At 43.7% G+C, this 13,020-nt stretch overlaps 1 protein-coding gene across 3 annotated transcripts in view; it reads left to right on the forward strand.

The window, feature by feature from the left end:
* The first annotated feature begins 5,274 nt into the window (after positions 1–5,274).
* Positions 5,275–13,020, forward strand: part of ELF2 (E74 like ETS transcription factor 2) — a 39,362-nt gene continuing 31,616 nt past the window's right edge. For 2 of the 3 annotated variants that reach the window (XM_056321998.1, XM_056322006.1), the window contains exon 1: positions 5,275–5,449. The gene's annotated coding sequence lies outside the window, so the exon portion shown is untranslated. The remainder of the gene's footprint in view (positions 5,450–13,020) is intronic. The other variant, XM_056322045.1, reaches the window with a different exon arrangement.

Genomic DNA, 13,020 nt, shown 5'->3' on the forward strand with positions numbered 1-13,020 from the left:
GCACTGGTGCCACCTCCACTACTTCTCTGTCATATTTTTGTATCATCTGTACAAAGTATTATAGGACTTGGGGAAACACTGATCACTGTCACATATGAGACAGATATCCAGTGGCCCTTTCTGGACTCAGCATTTGTGATGTTGCTACCTGCACTTGCCTGGGACTGGTACTAAGATCTGTTTCAGTTATCAATAGTGTGTCAAAATAGCCTTCTCCATTCTGGATCCATCCAATTGGTCCACTGCAAAAAAAGCCCATTAGCAGGATAGAGGAAGAACTGGTCTCCTGACTTTCGTGTCTGCTCTGCACTGGGGGTGCAGCAACTGAAGGACAGGACACTGTCCAGACTGCTCCTGCTTCTTACGGTTCTGAGTGGTATTTTCCCACCAGTAATAATCTTTGAGCTCACAACTCACAATGCAATACTTTTTTTCCTGTGAGGGCTTGGTAGGGTCTCAGACATCATCTTACATAAAAGCAAGACCATTCAAATGTTTCAGAGTTGTGCTAGTAAAGTGATTGCTTTTGGGACAAATACATACAACAAAATATCCACCCCAAATAGCCCATCAGGAATTTCCTTCCTGCTGGCAGAGATGGCTTCAGTAATGTGTCAAGCAGCAGCCACTAACATCCCTTGTAACAGGCTGACAATGAATATCCTAGAATTGAACCGTTATGTTTAGCAAACATAGAGACTGGGGTTTGGATTTGATTTCTACATACTATCTTTATTTCGAATAATTCTATGCTTGGAAACTTCCTTGGAAACACTGAGTTCATAGGTTTACAATTAAATGGTAACGTGGTATGTATGTATCTGAGGCCAAGCAGGGCTTCCATTAGGATGCCTTTTAAGCAATTTTAATGTGTGTCCTGCAGCATCATGTTTCCCGTTGCTATATACTAAGCAAGCTCTACTGTAATGCTTGGTTTACTATGGATTTGTGGTCTATATAGAAGTTCCTTTGTTGTCTTTATCTCTGTAATCCCAGCTGTATCCTCTGTGGTCCGTGTGATCCTTTTGCTGCTGCCCCATCAGGCCTTCCTCATGTCTTCTAATCCCATAGTGCCACTGGTTTTCCACTATATCTCAATATACTTCACATGCCTTCTTTTTTAGCAGGGGAGAAAGCAAATCCACTAAGAAAAGCATTGCTGTAGCATATCAATACATCAACTGGCTGCTGTGGGTCAGCATAAAAAATAGCTGCTTTCTGGTGGGAAAACGCACTGGTGTTGGTCTTGCCTCCTCTGATACTTTCATTCTTGAAACTTGTAGGAACTAATCTTTAAGATCTCTACCTTTTTATAAAATTGAGCTGAAATTGGCAAATAATGTCAAAGGAAAAGGAATGACAGAGAGGTGGAGGGACACATAGGTAGCCAGGTCTCAGTAAAGCTTGTTTCCTTAGGCTAAAATGTAGGTTAATTTAGTGATGTTGAAACACTGCACAGCAAAAATGGGATGTTTGTCTATGACTCTATAAGCACAGTATGGAGTCTATTAAAAGTTCACATAAAAAAGAAAAAAACCCACCCACCCAATCAAAAGTAGTGACATTTTTATTCTAGAAATTATTGATAGCTTTTATTGTTTCTCTATCTCTAGAGGTTTCGCAAAAATAGTCCGTATGTTCTGCAAGTTTATCCTAGGAAGGAAAAAACCTAATTACACCTGTAGAGTTAATGCTACTTCATTAATAATGATTTACAGAATGGACTGACTGACATAAGGGTCATGGGACCCTCACTCCCTTATTTCTTCTGGGTCATTTCTGCCAGGTCATACTTCTGAGTCTGAGCCAGTGTAACTTTCCCCTTTCATTTGAACAACCAAAGGCAGTAAGCTCAGCATATAGAATTAGATAGGCTACAGTATTTTGAGGACCAACATTTAAGAAGCAATGTGGACTGCAGCTTTCTATATGCAGAAGGGACATAGAAGCATCTGTTGAACTGCTGACCCCACGTTACCACACAGCAGTATCCCAGCAATAGCAGTTTTGAATTGACTGCAGGTCTACCTCATGAGTGGGTGAAAAGGGCCACCTTTTCCGTTTGCTACTTTTTTTCATATATATAGCTGCATCACATAACTTCAAAAACCATCCAGCTGGACTGATCCAAATCCTGAAGTGGCTCTGCTTTTTTGATATTGAACTAATATTTTTCAGCATAGCTTTCCAGCTAGCTTAAGGTAAACCAAAAAGAGCTGTTCCTAAGAGAAATAACAATTTTCCACATGAAGAGTTAATCTAGTTTCATTAAAAAGACCCCAAACCAAACAAAAATAAGAAGCAGCAGAGAAAGAAATGAGGATGCCATTGTGATGCTCTCAAACCGGTGCTGTTTTTCTCTGCAGAGCAACACAGGTTTCTCAGAGCACACTCAGAGAGCACTTGCCATGACTCCCTCGCAGAGAGATGCTGCTGAACTTCCACAGAAAATGTCAGCACAGAAGAAGTGAGAACTGGGAGCCGTGTAAATAAACTAGGTTAAGGGAGGCAGAAACTCTTGTCCTGTGGCATCAAAACAGACAGTGGAGAAAAACTGAATAAACTGAGGACTGCATAGGCCTGGTGGCAGGAAAACAAACATATGCATTATAGAAGGGGCTACTTAAAATCTATCTTCAGAACACCCCTAAGTGGTGGCCATGTCACCTCATGCCCAGTGACTCCAAGAAGGAGTTACTGAGGTGTATAGAGTGGCTGTGGTTTATATGGCCTTTGTTCAGCTGACAGTGGGCCTATGTTTTGAAAGAAGCTGTCCGCTCTTCTCTGTAAAAAAGATTTCGGCAAGAGGTTTTCTTTTTCTGAATTTTCACTTGGACGCATGGAAAGAAGAAGAAGAAAATAAACAAAACTAAAAGCCAAGTCAGGACTAGTGAAGCACTAAAGATCAAACTGACAGCACCTAGGTCTGCGGGGCTGCAAAATAGCTGGTACTGGGGGCTAAAACTCCCACCTAGCTAGACTTATTTCCAGTTTATAACAAGGTAATTTTTGCCAGGAACCCTGTAATCTTTTCCTCCCGGTATCTCACGCTGATCTTAGCTTAGTCTTTTTTTTCATTTATTTTATATTGTCAGCTGCTATTGCCAATCTAAGCTCAAGGCCTATAAAATATGAACTTCCATCATGCACTGCCCATGAGATTTTAACTTTACACCTTTGTTGATACAATTTTCATGCTAGAACATTAAAATAATTACATTTTCTACCCTGCAAACACTGAGCACTATAGTTCCTAGCAGCAACATGAATGTCAGCTATATTATTAATAAGTTATATTTTATCCCCCATGTAGTTTGAAACTTCCTTTTAAAGACAAACAAAAGATCTAAAAGTGGTATCGCTCATCTTTTAAAGAGCAGACAGACAACTGAAATTTTATGTTGCTTAATGTAAACTAGTAGCAAATTCTGTCATTAACAACATCCAAGTGTATGCCCTATTAAATGTCTGGCAGGCTTAGTGCATAAACCTCGATTTTGCTATGATGTGTGCTTCATTACAAAGTGACAGCTAAGTTTAACTTAACACCTCAGTAGTGGCCACTTACGTAAGAGGCTGCTGGTAGCGCCATCTATTACTAATCTTGCCTGACACGTTTTTGAAAAGGAAAGAATCTCCAGTGTTTGCATGCTTCAGGGCACAGGCTTGATATTTTTAGGGCTACCTTTATTGTCGGGGAGATGTTTGTGCCATCCCTGGGGAAAATAATTGCCTGCGTTACATGCAATTTGTACATAACCTGTAAAAGCCACTCAGATTCTAAGGCCTAAAGACCCTTGGAAGATCTTATTTCCTTAAGAGAGGAAGGTGATGCCCTGAAGATGTAGGGAAAATAAATATCCAGTTCAAATGCTTAAGGAACAAGAACCAAACCTGTAGAGCATGGATGGTGATAAGCCTGAGGCAGAAACTGAGCGTTAGAAATCAGACTCTGTAGAGGAGATGGCATGCCAAGGGAACAGTCCATGCAGACGGTCAGATAGTAACTGAGATGTAGCAGAGAAATGCTTTCACACTGGTGAAGGTGAGGAGCATGTGTGTGCAATTGCGTACTGTCTGTGTACCATCTGCGCACCGCTGCTCAGTGCTGGGAGGGCTGCTGTTACAAAGGAGTATGTCAGACTTCTAGAGCGTACAGGCACAAGGGGGCCCAAATGGGTTTGAACAGAAAACCTTCAGTCTAGAGTTCATTTTGAGCAAATGGCTTTGCAATGTTGAAAGTCTCCTTGGCAATGTGGGGTTTTTAGTCTGTAAAGAAAATGGAATGCCTCCTATTCAGCTAAAGCTCTTCTGTTTATTTCTGTGAAAAGCAGAGAAGGGTATAATGGTTAAAGGCCAGTATTTGTAAAGGAGAAGACCAATTCTGTCCTCAACCTCTGAGACCAGGCCAGACCAAGACAGTCTTGACAGGTATTTAGTTTGCAAGTCGACTCTGACGACGATGTATCTCACGTCGACAAGGGAATAACAAATGCTGTATGATGAATTTGGCTATTTCCAAAAGCTATGCGCTGTAAAAGAGATAGCTGTGATTGAAGAAAACTTGAAACTGACATTTCAGCATTGCCCCTGCAAGTCACTGGCTGAAATCAGTTCTGTACGCCCGAGGCTCCACAGCTGCTCAAGCAGACGGGCAGCTCATTTTCTTATGTACCAAAATCAACTACAGGAAAAAAATGACGCCTCCTGGGGCTGTACGCAAACGCTGGAAGGGCTTTCCGAGAGAAAGCAGACAGCTGTTCACCCCTGCCTGACACAGGGCTGCGGCTGAGGGCCACCGACACCCTGTCTGCCAGAGCTCTCCCCTCAGCCTCACTCCCTGCCTCCCGCAGGCTGGCTCCCTTCAGCTCAGCGCACGACGACGCGAACCACCTTTCACCAGAAGGCGGGAGGGCAGATGGGCAGGGCGGGCAGGGCAGGGGGCAGGGGAGGCAGAGGAGGCAGGGCGGGCAGGGCGGGAGGCAGAGGAGGCAGAGGGGGCAGAGGGGGCAGAGGGGGCAGGGCGGGAGGCAGAGGGGGCAGAGGGGGCAGGGCAGGCAGAGGGGGCAGAGGGGGCAGGGCGGGCAGGGCAGGCAGAGGAGGCAGGCCGGGAGGGCACGCTGCCGCCACGGCGCTGCCGGCCGCTCCCCGAGGGGAGCCTCGCGCCCCAGGCAGAGCAGCGGCCGCGGCGCGTCCCTGCGCAGGCGCGAGGCGGGCGCGCATGCCCGCAGCGCCCCCGCGCGCCGGGCGGCGCGAGCATGTGCAGAGGCGGCGGCGCGGCGGGGGGGGCCGGGGCCGGGCAGGTTGCGCCCGCCCCTCCCGCCGCGGGGCGGCCCTGGCCCTGGCCCTGGCTCCGGCGCTGACGCTGCCCGGGCGGCGCCCACCGCCTCCCGCTCCTGCTGCCGGTCCGGGCGGGCGACGCTACGCGGCCTCCGGGCGTGCGGGCACGGTAAGGGCGCGGCGCCGGCGCCGGCTCCGGCTCCTGCCGCCGCGGCGGGCGGGACGGGCGCTGACAGGCGGCCCGCGGAGGGGGCGAGCGGGCGGCCGGCCCGCGAGGGGGCGGCGGGGCACGGGGCCGGCCCGTCCCGGGGGCGGCCGCCGGGGTGCACCGGGCGGCCTGGGGGTGGCGGGTCCGGGGGCTGCTCCGCCGCTCCCCTCCCACCCCCCCCGGCCGCACTTTCGGTTTCGCGCGGGGCCGGGTGCGGCGGAGCGGCCGTGGGGCCGGGGCCGCCCCGCTCCACCACCCCCACCCCCCCGCCGTGCTCCCCGCCCGGGCTGCCGCCCCGCCGGCGGAGGGGGCGTCGGGGGGCGCTGGGCGGCTCCCGGCGGCTGTCAGTGTAAACACAGCCCCGAGGCGGCCGCGGCCTGGCGGGCCGGGCCCCGCAGCCCCTCCCGGGCGGCGGCGGGAGCGGGGAGGCGGCCGGGGCAGCGCCGCGGGGGCAGCGCCTTGTTTACACAGGGCGGCGGGAGAACATGGCAGCCCGGCGCGCTGGCCACTCGCTGTCATGCGTGCTCGCCCCCCCGTGCGGGCGGGGGGATCGCCCCGCCGGGCCTGCCCAGCCCCCTGCGCTGCGCTCGGGCGTATTTTTAATTGTCCCTTACCCTGCCCGTAAAATGCCGTACTGGGCCAGCTTGGTGTGCTGTGCATCTGTCAGCTTTTTGGATGGGTTTCCTTCCCCCCCCCAGTTCAATTTCTCATTCTGCGTGCCCCTTCCCTGATGGCTAGTCTCTGTCGTGCTCCTAGTGACTTTTTTATTATTATTATTTTAACCATTTAACTTCTTCAGCAAAGGTGGCCAAACCTTACTGACTGTCAGCATAAAAGCAATCGGTTTGTGAGGCAGGTTCTCCGTCCGCTGAGCTCATCTCCTGTTGTGCTTTGAAGTTGTCCGTCTGCTGAGCGCTGATAATTATTCACCTGTGCTACAGTTTAATCATAAAGCTTTTCAGCGCTCGTTAGTGTATATATATGCATCAGGCTTCGAGGGCTTCCTAGTTAGTCAAGACAAACAGGGTGAAACGAAGCTGAGCCAGGGATGGGGATACGAATGTTGGAGAATTCTTGAGATTCGTAAGACCAGTGCTCTAACAGTAAAATTTCAGAGCAGTTCAGGTATTTCTGTGGCCTCAAAAATGTAGAAATAGCAAGTTGGCATGTTTTGTGCTGTAACTTTGAAGTGAGGGAGAAGTGTGGGCACCGCTGATTTGGGGAAAGCTCGGAGAATATCAGAGTTTTGGTTCGCTTTACAGAAATGTCTGTTATCCGGGTATGTTGAAAACCCCGTATTGTTGAATGAGAAGGGGTGTCGTGGAGCCAGCTATGCTATTGAGTACTGCAGGGGAGATCCGAGTCAGTGCCTGTTAGCACAAAACTTTATTTCAAGGATCTGAAAGAAATTAAATGTAAGTGTACAAAACTGTGTGTAATGGGTCTGACCCGAGATCCTCTTCCCTTTCCCTTCACTCCGTCTCTGACAGTGGGAAAGGATCAGTTGCTTTAGGAAAAGTTCTGGGAACTGGATGGTTATGCTGTATGGTGCCTTCAGTGACATTACTCTTTCCATCCCTCAGGTTTCCGTAATACCTGGTTCGGAAGGTCCCTAAGCTTCAGGCTCTCTGTGCATCCTTGTGTTTAATAGTTGTATAAGCCATTCAGGGACTTTACCTCTATAAATTGTATAAGCTGTCTTAAATTGTATAACTTACTCTTTTGACCTTTAGAATATCCTATGAAAATGAATTGCATATTTTGTGTTGCACTACTTCCGTTTGTGTGTTGTGTTGGGGGTTTTTTTGTGTTGTTTTTTTTTTTAAATCCGCATCCTCACCATTTAATTTCATGTGTCTGCTCTTTTATTATGTAAAATGATGAATAATTGCTTCCTACTCTGGCTTGTGGGGGTGTGGAAATGGATGTTAAGGACAAACAATTGACACACGGGAAAGAGAAGTACTGGTACAAAGTCAGGGTATGTGTATGAGGATTCGGGCAGAGGGAAGAGAAGGTTTCAGGAGATCTTTAAATAGAGAGCAGTGGGAAGAGAGCCTGCTAATAGGATGAAATACGGGAAGGTCCAGAAGAAGCCTGCTGAAGCCACACAGCTTTTTGCAGAACGTTAATAGTCTTTAAGTTATTATAAGCTTATATGTTTTGGGGCTCATCAGCTTTAGATATTGAGGTTTCAGAGCAAACTTTAGATGGTCAGATTATCAAATTAAACGCGTATGGAAGGAATTCCTCTAGATTCTTTCCGAATTTGGCGCATCATTAATTTGATCCACGGTAATAATTTCCGTGTGTTCAACAATAAAATTATTACCTTGTTGTATGGAACCTTCTGAAGTATGATGATGGCCTGGACTACTTGCTTTGACAATTCTTCATTTTGATTTCCTTTTCTATAACTTTGTGATAGCTATAATGTATAAGGTATTGTAAATTGCAGGGACTGTGTGTGTTGTTCCCTCAACCTTGTGGATGTAAAGATTTATTTTATCATCTTTTTGAGTATACCCCACCCTCTTCAGCTGTTCACAAGTTTACTTTTTTTCATTCAGTCAGCTTTTTCAGTAACTTAATTTTTCAGTTTTTAGATTTGTTCTGAGGTTTTTTTAAAGAAACCAAAACCACGACCAGAGTTTGCAGTTTCTTCTGCACATGCCAGTGTGAATCAGTTAGGCAGAGCTGTTAAAATTATCTGGGAAAATATCTTTAAAAAGGCCTTTCAGTTGACATAAAATTGGTGTCCGGAGTGTGCTATGGTTTGTATGTATCAGAGTGATGGTGACATTTACTGGTATGTTTGAGGTGCTGCCTATGAAAGACCACCTTTGTACCCTTAGGGAGCCTTGTTACAGTTAATGGGATCCTGCAGTGATCTTGGCTGGTGTAATTCTGCACGTACAACTAATTTCATTTTCAAGCAGACTTCCTTAACTTTTTTTTTTTTTTTTGATTAAACCAAAGGAGGGCCTTTTTGAAAAAAAAAGTTGTGTGTGATGCTACTGCTGGCTGCAAGTCCTGCTCTTGTGGTTGCATCTGTGTAGGTATCTGCATAAATCTCTCCTCAGGATTTGGGATGCCAGCTGAATAAAAGGGGGACATTATTCCAAGTACTCTTACGTTTCTTCTGAATGCTGCCGGAGCAGCTGCCTCTGGTTGCTGCTGCCCAGTCTCCTGCATGTTTGTCTTGTTTTCATGTGTGGGTACCAGTGTGTGCATATTTATTTTTTTTTCCCAAGCATTGATTTTTTCATTTATTTGTTTTATAATTTAAATAAAAGGGTACTAAAACTATTTGCAGATTTATGTTTAGAGTTTTGGTTTGAAGCCAGTCCTAAATAAATTCACTTTGGGTCTGGCCTAGTAGAGGTGACACTGCCATCCTTTCCATGCTGTTTTTTCCATTGTTTTTTTTTAATTCTGTTGAGCTGCATGTTTGCTTCTCTATTAACTTGATAGGTGATTATGCACAGGGGGATTGATTAAAGATTTGGGTTTTGTGGGATGACTGCACGTTCATCACAGTTGTGATTTGCAGTGTTTTTAAGCTTCTCTGGTAGCTGCTGAAAACACAAGAGGGCTGTTTGGATTTCATGTAGGCAGGCACTTGGATACATAGTGTAGGCTGTATAAATGTACTGTTAAATGTGTGAATAAATTTTGCAGCCTTTATGACAAGTGCCCTGTAGCCTCTGCAGACGCACGTGCTGTAACCGGTCTTCCTGACCAGTGAAAACTACCAAAAACTTGAGTCTTTCTTGTGTGTGTGGTGGGTTTTTTTTTTTAGTTTTTGTTGGGTTTTTTTTTAGCGGTAAACGGTTAGAAACTTCTTGATGTTGAGGAAAAGAATATGGCTTCAAGATTCGGATTTTATATTTCTTTTTGTAGGATGAGAGCACTTAAACTTATTTTTGTTTTCCCATGAGATTTGTATAAAAATAACAGGTGATGCAGCAAAGTTGTTTTCCTTGTCATAAGGGATATTCCAAATGTTTCAGAACTAGTTTCTCCTGCATTTTCCACAACCAGGAAGAACAGGAGTGGATGTCAGATCTGTAACAAAATATTTGATCATCTCTTTTGGAAATGTTAGTTACATTATTTGCCTCCCCTCCCCTGATGTCATTCCATATTTTTCTTTGTTGTAAGCACTTGTCCAGAGAGGAATTAAATTTGTAGAGTGTGTGTGTGTGTTTTTTAAAATTCACTTTTTTTAAAAAAAAAATAATCTTTCTGTAATTCGAAAATAATCATACTTTGAACCAGCTGTTATGCTGGTTAATTGTATCACTGGCGGTAACCTGGTCTTTTACAAATCTGAGTCATATCTTTCTTAAGAATGTGAGGCTAATTGTCTTTTGGCCTTTTCCTCTCAGACTTGGGAAATGTGAGTTTTGGAACTAATTTCTGAAAGTGGCTAGGCAATCTTTTACAGAAGTCAGATTAGTTGTGACTTGCTAGGGAGAGGATGTGGAATAGATCCAATATTCTGCCGAAGTTCAAGGGAGATGCGAAAAGGCTTCCACAAGGGCATACTACGTAGGGAGAGGGAAGAGGGCAGATGCTTAGCTGGTTCACTCAAAAAGGGGTGCGTCTGCAGGCTTCTAACATACACTTAGATGTGTGGGGGGTGTTTGTGCGTTTAACTTTGAACATCTAAAGCAGACTGAACTGAAACTCTTTAACCTCCCACTTGCTGGCCGGTGGGCTTGCTCTTTCCCCCACCCTGTCAGGTTTTGCAAAAGGTTGTTGGATAGCAAGTCTCATAGTATGAAGTTCAAATTCTATAATAGAAAGACTCCGTGGGTCTTTCAGTTATTCCTTGTCCGAACTGTGCTGTGCATTCAGTCTAGATAGCATCCTTTTAGTGAATGCTAAAATTTAACATCTCGCTCATTTTTCTGTATATTTTCCCCTGCAAGGTTCTTACTCGCTATGAATTTCTGCTGGAACTGGAAAATGAGGATTATAATTTATGTTCCTGCATTGCCCTATCGTCACTTCTATAGGTAATTGGTAATTCATGTAGAGAGAAATCAGCGCAAAAGTAATCTAAACTTCTTGTAACCTAAAAGACAGAAATAGCAGGGTTTTGACATAACCTGATCTAGCACACAGTATTAAGTGTTTTCAGTTGCTGCAGTTTGGCAGCTGTTTGGCCACCTGTGTGGGATTATAGTACATAAAATATGAATATACACTACACGTCCAGTATATGATTGCTTATTTGCATTATATACTGCCTGAGAACCAAACTAGCTTTGTGACATGCTTAAGCTATGCAGAGGTACTACATGAAGTGCTGTATGTTCTTACATAAATACAAGTCTGAGTTGCAGGAATAATGCTGATGTTTGAAACTGGTTGGAGGCTGCACTTCCAAATTAAAATATAATTTCCATTCTTTGGACTTCTCTTTTGGGTTATGCTTGCTTGGCAGTATTTCTAGTGTGGATGTAGATGGAAAATGGTAGAGGAGGAAAAAGTCTTTTTGGAGTAAAAGTGATTTATATTTTTCATTTTTCCTCCTGATTGAGGAGGAATGCTATTAGTGTATTCATAAACAGCTGTTTTTCTACTTCACAAATTTCTGTATTTAAAGACTTTTGAAGTAATGTGGTAATTAATAGGCAGGTAGGGAGTGGGCTTTTTGTGCTAAAAACCTGGAAGGTGGCCGGTGTATATGGCTGCAAGGGTGCTTGGCCAAGACTTTCCAGCTTGAATCTTGTCTGAGGAGCAGAGGAGGTTTTGCTTTCTTTTTCATCAAGGAAAATATTGATAATCAAAAAGTGACGCTAGGTTTATAAATGAAGCAATGGAAAATAAAGTATTACTCTGTTTGGTTTTTTTTGTGCTATTACAAATAAAATATTTTTAGTTATGAATCATGCTTTCTCATGTCAAGTTGACTGCCTACGTAAGCCTTAGTAAAAAATGCCTTAGTTTTTCTTCTAATTTACATATATTTTTCCCTTTCTTTTGGAATATATCTTGTGCCTGTTCTGCTGCTGCTGTGACAGTGATTTAAGATGATCTCCTGTTCTTCAGTTTTATTTCATGAGGCTTAATTGCTGAGAAAGCTGTGATCAGAGCTTGTTCTCCTTTTTGTATGTAAGGGTGAAAACTCTGAATATGTTATTCTGTTGTGTCTGCATTTTTTTGTTTGGTGTGATGTCTTTCTTGAGGTTTTCTTTGGTCGATTGGTGTGGCTACTGTTTTTTTTGTGATAGGTTAGTATGGCAATGTAAAGGATGTCTTTCTGAGCACATTTTTCTGGCATGCTGGAGGATCCTTAATACCTTGATAAATGGAAGTTTTTAAACAGCTTTTGCATAAGATTTTTTTTTGTTGACTTTCTTAGTTGGTTAACATACAGTTGGGGAGATCAGTAATTGTAGTTTTTAATAGTATATCTGAGATACTGTACCTGTAAAAGTTTCCACGCCCATAGGAAGACCGGTTACTCGGCATGAATCTGAGAGAGCTTTTCCCGATACCTGTGCAAAATTAATTTAATTTAAACTGGTGGCCTGCTATTGAAAAGCAACCTTATTGAGTTTATCCATTGGAGCATTAATTATAATTTTCTTTTCTTCAGTATATGTTGGGAGATCCTGTTTTCTTGCAGACCTTGGTGATTGTGCTAGCTTTCTAAATGGATGGAGTTTATTAAAAATGTTGGGCTAAATTCTGGCTTCTGTTATAAAGCATTGATCTCAGTGGAGTTACTCGCCAGGGTAATTGATAACAGATTTGGTTCTTACGTCTCACGTGGAATATGTGCTTTCTGTTGTACAAGAAGCCAAACTTCTTAGTTTGCATCTTGAAGTAGTAAACTGCTCCTCACGGCCAAAGGTTTATGAAGACAGATCATTTGTCTCTTCCAAAGACAGGATATGAGTAATAATATTTATTCAGAATAAATAAATAGCAGTTGTTTAGAAATGAAGCACTGCTGTTAATCTAGTTTTAAAGAAATTCAGAAAGATGGAGGTTATATATCTTTGTAAGTTCAAGGAGTCCATCGTATACCCAAATTGAAGCATTATGATGTGGAATTACTTTTTTTGGACTCCTAAGCATTTCTTCTATAGGAAACTGCTACAATCCTTTTTATTTCAAATAAAACTGTACATTAGAAAGAAGGTATGTATTTGTGAGATCTGTATTACATATGCATTGCTTTAGAAAAGCAGTATGTTTGAAAGTTTTATGAAAATACAGCTTTATGAAATGACTGAAACTAGTAGGACAAAGAAGAAAATGTAATTTTAATAGGAAAACGGTAACTTTAGTGAAGCCGCAGTAACTCAAATGTATGTATGTCTCAAAAACTTAGTTGGTATTTGACCTCAGTGAGAAAGTAATGGTTTGGGCTGATGGAAAACATGTAAGGATATTATTTATTTGTAAAGTTGTGTGAAATTTAACAAATAGCAAAGAACCAAACTGAAATTCTTTTATCTTGGTATTAAAAGTTAGCGTAAAACCTGTGTTGTATGGCAGTTTTCAGTGTC

This window comes from Falco biarmicus, chromosome 1, assembly GCF_023638135.1.
Source record: "Falco biarmicus isolate bFalBia1 chromosome 1, bFalBia1.pri, whole genome shotgun sequence".
NCBI classification, from domain to species: domain Eukaryota; kingdom Metazoa; phylum Chordata; class Aves; order Falconiformes; family Falconidae; genus Falco; species Falco biarmicus.